Source organism: Lupinus angustifolius, chromosome LG07 (genome assembly GCF_001865875.1).
Source record: "Lupinus angustifolius cultivar Tanjil chromosome LG07, LupAngTanjil_v1.0, whole genome shotgun sequence".
NCBI classification, from domain to species: Eukaryota; Viridiplantae; Streptophyta; class Magnoliopsida; order Fabales; family Fabaceae; genus Lupinus; species Lupinus angustifolius.
Genome location: NC_032015.1, coordinates 8,585,453 through 8,593,645, shown reverse-complemented (window position 1 = coordinate 8,593,645; position 8,193 = coordinate 8,585,453).

Sequence of the window (8,193 nt, the reverse complement as noted above, 5' to 3'; positions counted from 1 at the left end):
AGGGGCTATAGGCACTTTTGTGGCTTGGCCAATAGACCTTGTACAAGTAATTCCTTCTAAGGTATGATTTTTCACCTTATGCTCACTCATATTATATATATATATATACACACATCTATAATTGATATGTTTTTATTGAATACTTCAAGAAAATGTACATTCCACCCCAGTAACACCCAAAAGATTAAGTCATCTTCGGGGGATGTGAGCTTGATGTTATCCAACGGAGATGTGAACTCAAAGCCATCTACTGAAGATGTGAACTCAAAGCCATCTACTGAAGATGTGAGTTCCAAGAAGATTACCAACTACTGTACTCAACTGTTTGAGCATGTAGAGAAGTTGGAAGATGATATAATTACTATACCAATTCCCAAGGAATTCTTCGAGATTGATATTGAAGAATACGTTAGCATCAATGAAGTCGAGGATGTAAATAAACATGAATGTATAGGTGTAACTACTATATATGTATATATGAGGTAAATTATATTTTCTTAACTTCTCGCTTTTGGCATGGCGGTGTGTTATAATTAACTAACATTTGTCTTATACATATATTAGGTATTTGTATGAAAATGTTGTTTCGGTAAATAAGAAAAAGACGATGTTCATATCCCCACACATTACAGCTTTGGTGTCAAGTGACAAAAATAAGGTTGGGGAATAGACAAAACAAATTGCAGATAATCTCTTCATTCATAAGGAACTTGCAAATTTATTTCTTGCACCTTTTAATATCGGGTGAACATTTTTTAATTGTGTTTTATATTTCTGTCTTTAGTATGTTTGTTGTGCTTGACATTTCCTAACCATGTACATATGTTTTGTTAGGCATCATTGGCTTTTGGGTGTCATCAATCGGGTCAATGAAGAAATATATTACTTTGGCTCATTGGCACATGGTGATCCGGACAAATACCCCGTTGTGAAAGACTTGTTTTCTAAGTAAGTGGACTACTCATTTAAACTTTTAGTTACACTTTCACTTTCGTAGTTGTTTCGTAATTAAGTACATTTTCTATTGTTTAGTGTGCTGAGAGTTTACATAGGCCTTAATCGTTCTAGAAAACCGAGATCACAACACATAATCAAGTGGACTCATATAAATGTATTGACACAAATCATCTCAAACAATTATATGTGTACGTGTATTCATATTTCATAGTAGATTTTTGCTTAGGGAATTCAATTAATGTTCAATGTAATGTATATAATTTGGTGTATGTAATATATGTTAATGTAATATTACAGTGTAATTAATGTTCAATATATAAATTCAATTGAAATTCAGTTATGTTCATATAGTTGTGATTTGGTGTTTCTGTATGCATTCAGTTTGTTGTTCTATTATGTTTCTGTATGTATTCAGGTTATTTTCTATTGTGTGGTTAACTGTGTAGAATTAGGAATAATGGTCTTCAACAACGCTTTTCTATGAATGCGTTGTTGTTATACATATACAACATCGTTATTTAACAATGTGTTGTTGATTACATTTAATTTAACAGTGCATTCATAAAAAAGCGATGTTGAATATTTATCTCTCATTTATTTTCTTTTAGCTATACAACAACGTATTCGATAAGAAGCGTTGTCAATATGATCAACAAAACTTTTTCATCTATACTTAATCGCTTAACATTGTGTTTAATCGATTAACATAATACTTAGTCGATTAACGAGTTCCCATTTCTTAGATTGTTTGAATATTATTTATTGTCATTATTAATTGTTTTTCCAGAACACTAGTTTTAGGATGCACTGTTGATTAGACATCATTGACAGCGCCATCATTATTATGCGTTGTTGATTAGGTATTAATGACAGCGCTGGCTTAATTATGCGTTGTTGAAGATGCTATCAGACCCTAAAAAATTAAATTGTTTCCGCAATATTCTCAAACATTCAAATATCCCAACATTCATTTACTCGGCTGCGAAACTCATTTACTCTCAAAATTGACCTCGACAATCATTCATCCTTGTCATCATTCACTCATTCAACATAGAATATCATTCACTCATTCAACACGAAAATCTTTGTTCACCGATTTTGAAAATCCTTCACTCTATTAACCTCAAAATCATCATTCACGTATTCAACACCGAATTGAAAGTGAGGTTTCCTTATAGTTATTTGCCTTTTTAATTACATTATATTTAGCTTGTATTGAGTTATAAATATTTTCCTTATAAATGAGTGAAAATGATTTCACTTATTTCGCTTGTATTGAGTTGGGGTTTCCGAGTTCCGACCATTACATTATGAGTTACAGTTCCCCATTTTTAATTACATAATAATGTATTTGCTCTGGTTAGTGAGCTTAACTCCAAGCTTTAGGGATTTATACTCGTTATATTTTTTTTGTTAATAGAAAATGGATCGAAAATTGATGAATGCAAATCGATTGACGAATGAGTATCAAGAAGGAGTGAAATCATTTGTTAGATTTGCAATTAAGAATGCTGAAAACCCTAATAGAATTGTATGCTTAAGATGTTGTTACTCCAACCGAATTACTACAAATGAGTTAAAAGTTCATTTAGTGTGTCATAGTATTGATCAAAATTACACATATTGGTCAAGACATGGTGAGAAGAGAGACGTTATGGATTGTGATGATGGGATGCATATGTACTCTGTCAAAACATAGTTGACATGATATTCATTGGTTGTAGTTTGTATTGTATTGATGTTAATAAAAAAACTTTTGGCTTGTATTAATGTGTTTGTGTGGTTCAGAATGTATAAATATTTGTGCTATTGACAATGTCTGTTTTCCTAATAAATGTATATGCAAGTATTAATTTATACAAATCAACAGTGAATTCTAGGGGAAGCTCTGACATGCGCTGTTGTAAAGGATAAATACAACCACGCTTTTTATAGACAACACTATTGTACATTCTTAATACAACAACGCTATGTGTGTGCAATGCTGTTGTATTAAGGTGTTGTTTGAGAATATTTATGAATAATACAACATCACTTTTCTGTTAATGCGCTGTTATATATATGAATTACAACAGCACAACGATAACCGCTGTTAATAAGACCTATAAAATGTACTGTTTATGTAAGACCTCTATGACATCGCTTTGTGGATGACGCACAGTTGTATTTGTGCATTATATTACAATGTTTTTGTGTGATGTGTTGTGGTATATATTCAATACAACAACATTTGAGAAGCGTTGTTAATGATGATAATATACTACTGCGGTCAAACAGAAAGCGCATGAAAATGTTGTTATACATCTAAAATAAGCGTTGTTGAACTGCAACTGTGACATAGTGGCTACAACTTTAAGCATATTTTTCAAAAAAATAAACAAAAACTATAAACTTTAATTCATAGTAAGTGTCACAACATGGTATATATTAAAAGTGGGTATGTAGAAGAATCAGTTCATCAACATAAGCTTGAAAACGACACTATATAAGTAAATTAAAGCTTTTAACTAAAATAGGAGAAACAGGTTCAAATTCCTCACCCTTCATGAGAGAAAAGGATATGCATACATATTGCATAAAGAGCAAATGCTATATATAGCCTAATGACACAAACCACAAACTGATTAGATCACAGGCTTGGCCAGCTGTTATCAAGGAGTATCATGAGAATCAATCAAGTTAAGAGTTTATGAATTATTTTCCCCTTGCAGAAATATATGAGTCTACCACTCTTATTGGAGATGAAAGTATATTGAAAACAAAATGCAAAATTATTATTATATGAGACTTTTACCCTTAAAATAAGAAGAAACAATTTTCATTTTTCATACATTTTTTCTACTACCAAATGTATTTTATTACTCTATAATAAGAAAGTAATCTCTTTAGGGTGCATGATTGTTCATCTCAACAAATGTCGCACCCAAAAAATATTTTGGATTTTCTGAGGATCTAGCATAGTGTTACATCATTTGACTAATGTCTTATTAGTCTTTCTCTTAAATTCTAATTCTGTAATTAATATTCACAAGAAAAATTATTATAAATATAAAATTTACGACTAGAAAAAACACAAAAAAAGTTTTTGCAGTGGGCAAGCACAAATGAACATTGTACTATTAATACAATTCTTTTGCTTATAAAAAATAAAATACTCATGTAATTTAAATTTGCTTAATGAATAAAAGACTAAATGTCATGGTTTCAGCTCAAAAGGTGGATTAATTTTTTCTTCGGCCAAGTTTTCTGAATCGATTAAAAGTTATTAGGAGCAGGAGCCCACATACAGGAACCTTTTTTTACTTTGACCGTACATTTTCAAATTTTGGCCACATTTAGAATATAATAAAATCAGAATAAAGAAAATGCACTGGTCGTGACTGCTCACGAAACGTGTAGGAATGAATTTAAAAAAAGTTACAATGTAGAATCATTTTAATACCTTACTTTTTTGGGTACATATTTTAATACCTTGCTTTTCTTTTTTTGGTGCATAATATCAATACCTTACTTAAAATGACTTTAATACGACTAAGAATATTGCTTGAGTTTCCACATTGCTTTTATTAGTTGAGATAGTTGAATGAAGATTAATTCTTCTCATTCATGTCTCTATCCAATTAGAAAATGAGACTTAAAAGTTATAAAAACAAAAATTATTTTTTTATAATAGTCACTACAATTCTATTGACTAGGGAGACACCATCATTTTAGGATAGATGATCTTCTAGATAGTTTGCCCACTGAATTCAGTGTCACCAAGGGTAGTTATTAATGAGTACAACTTATTTTCAATACCTAACATGATGAGAAAGAGAATATTTTAATTTTTACAATTATTTAATAAAAAATGACTTGAAATTATAGTCATTAATTTTTTTTTTGTCATGTGTCATAATTTTCATCCAGGAGATGTCCCCATTCAATGTTAGTAAGTCATTGTATGTTTCTTTTTTGCCCTCCATGGATTCTTAGGTGTAAAATTTATCGTCTGATCTGGACAAGCATGCTTTCGGTGCAACACTGCAACCCTTTTTTGAAGATTTGGAAAATTTCGAATTGATGAGAGGAAGCAAAGTCTTAAACTAGGACTTTACCTTCAAAGTTTAAAGAACACTACCCTAGTTGATGGCTAGGGAAAACCCAATGTGAAAGAGACACTAGTGAAGTATGATGGAACATAGAAGGCATTAAAATAAGGAAACATGATATCATACAAAATAAGCACGACATATATATATATTGGTAAGGAAACAAATTGTGGGGAAGGGAAGTTCGATGTAAGGCGCCGTAAATAATTAGTAAAATAATAATAATTATATTAGGTTGAAATAGTAAGATAAATAATTTTAATGCGTGCATCATGTTCCTTCCAATTAATGCATGGATCATGTGTGATTGGAAGGTTATCCTTCTTTCATTTTTTTCTTCAATAATCTCTTCCCGTAGATAACTGCAAATCATGCTTTGTTATGTTTCAAACAATTAGAGAACTATAAGGACCATTGAAGGATTTGATTCCGTTCAGATATTGGAGTTGATTCTCTTCTCACGTAGACCATATATGCATGGTAGATATGGTTTTATTTAATGATATACAAGTCTTAATTGTTAGTTTGGAAGGGGTTATATTTTGTGAATGTTTATATCTTCATTGGTATCCTAGACCAATTAAAATATATTGTTTTAATTAAAAAATTATAAAAATAAAAAATTTATATTTTTATAGTATTTATTGGTGTAATTCTATTGGGTAGAGATATAGTTTTCTTGGGACAGAAGATCCTTCTGTCTATATCTATCAACGTTTAATTATAAGATAAAAATTTATGCATTGACAGTGTATAAGTTTTATACATTATTACTATCAAATTTAGTATATGATTGTGTGCCTAGACTAGTGAATTGTAGTGTAGAACAAGTCTGTCTACAATGCTCAAACCAATTTAGCTTGGAACAGAAGAACAAACATAGCATGGAGTTTGGTTCGGATTAGCAGGGCAAGCATGGAATGAGAAATGACTTGAAGGATAACATGGAGATTGGTTTGGATCAGATTGCATCTTCAGTTAGGAAGCCTTCAAGTAGTGGCATCAGGCTAGATCAGATTGGCTTGGGACAAGCAGATTGGTCAGACCTCTCAGTCTCGACCCAACTGTCCAAGCAGCATGAATCTCAATGACATCCAAGCTCATGATGGGCCTAGTCTTGGGCAACTTGGTGGACATTTCTCAATCAAGCAAAAGAGTGTTATTAGCAACTTGATTCAAGAAGATCCTAGGCTTGTTTATGATGTCTTTGCTATTCTTGTTCAGAAGCATCAAGCCTTATTTGTTTGTTTGTTAATTTTCTGTTTTCAGTATAGTTTAGTAGGAAACTTAGTTAGTTGGTTAGGCTGAGTTTCTATTTTTAGAAGTTCATTATAAATATGATGTATCTTTGTATCTTTTAATCAATTAATGAAATAAGAGTTCTTCTTCATCCTCTTCTCAATATCTTCTCAATTTCTTCTCTTTTATCTTCAATCAAGGAGCATGGAAGACACCATTTTAAGATGGTATCAGAGCATTATTTGATGCTCTATTATGCCAAGCTTTGTCACTCTGATAAATCGTTCTTCATCTCCTTGATTTTCCTGCTTTTATTTCTCTCTTTCTACAATGGCTAATGTTGTTACCGTAGTGAATCCTGCCAATGATCTTTCTAGCCAGTTCTATATACATCTGAATGAGAATCCAAGTGCAATTTTGGTCACTCATCTTCTCAATGGAGTGAATTATCATTCTTGGGCCAAAGAAATGTTCATGGCTCTGAAGACCAAGAACAAACTACAATACATAGATGGTTCCCTATCAAAACCAAATACCACTGATCCTACTTTTGCATCATGGGACAGGTGCAAAACTCTGGTTCTAGCCTGGATAAATCACTCCATAGACAAGGACATAGTGAAGAGCATACTATGAATGGATACAACTCTTGAAGTTTGGCAAGATTTGAAAGAAATATATCATGAAGGAGATGTTTTTAGGATCTGTGTGTTGCAAGAAGAAATTTATAGTGTAAGGCAAGGTAATTTGTCCATAAGTTCCTATTATACTCATTTGAAGGGTTTATGGGAGGAATTGGATGATTTCAGACCCATACCCTCAAGCAGATGCCATGTTCATTGTGATTCTGACCTTGCCAACATTATAAGATCATATAGGGAGAATGATCATGTAATTAGATTTCTAAAGGGGCTTAATGAGCAGTATGTGGCTGTCAAATGTCAAATGATGTTGATGGATCTCGTACCTACCATCAACAAGCCCTTCACTTTACTAATCCATCAAGAAAGATAGATGAGTCTGCCTCTTGACTTAAGTGAAACCAAGATTCTGGTTAGCACCAGTGATGATGTACCAAACAAAGGAAGATTCGGAGGAAGAGGATTCAAAGCTGGTAGCAACAATAGTGGAACTTAAAGAGGATATACCTCTGGAAATGGAAGAAGAAGAGGTTCATCTAACTCAAAGGTATGCTCATACTGTAACAAGAATGGTCACACCATTGATACTTGTTACAAGAAACATGGTTTCCCACCATATTATAAGAATAGCAACAATGTCAACAACATTCTTGGATAAAATGAAGTGGATAATCAAAGCATCCAAGGCAGCATGACTGGATTCACCCCTGAACAACATAAGGTCATCCTAGCTATGCTTAAGGAACTTGGAAGCTAGTGTCAAGTCACCAATCAGATTATCAATGTTGATGCCTCTAATCCAGGTTATTCTAAAACCATAACTCATTACATTAAATCTAAGGATTGGATCCTTGATACAGGTAAAACAGACCATGTTTATTTTTCCCTATCAGAATTTCAATCTTTTAAAAGAATCAATCCTATTCAAATCAAATTGCCTAATTGAAATGAGGTCATAAGCAATATATCTGGAACTGTCATATTTTCAAAGGACTTATACTTGAGCAATGTCCTATATATACATAAGTTCACCTTTAACTTTATATATGTCTCTAGACTAACCAATGCCCTTGACTGTAAGCTAATCTTCACCAACACCAAATGTGTGTTGCAGGAATAATTAACCTTGAGGACGATTGATGCAGCTAAGGAACAAAGGGGATTATACATCATTAACTCTAACAATTTACTTTTCAATATGAATAATGACAAAAAATGTATCAATGCATGCTCTAACAATGATGACATATGGAATAAGAGGTTGT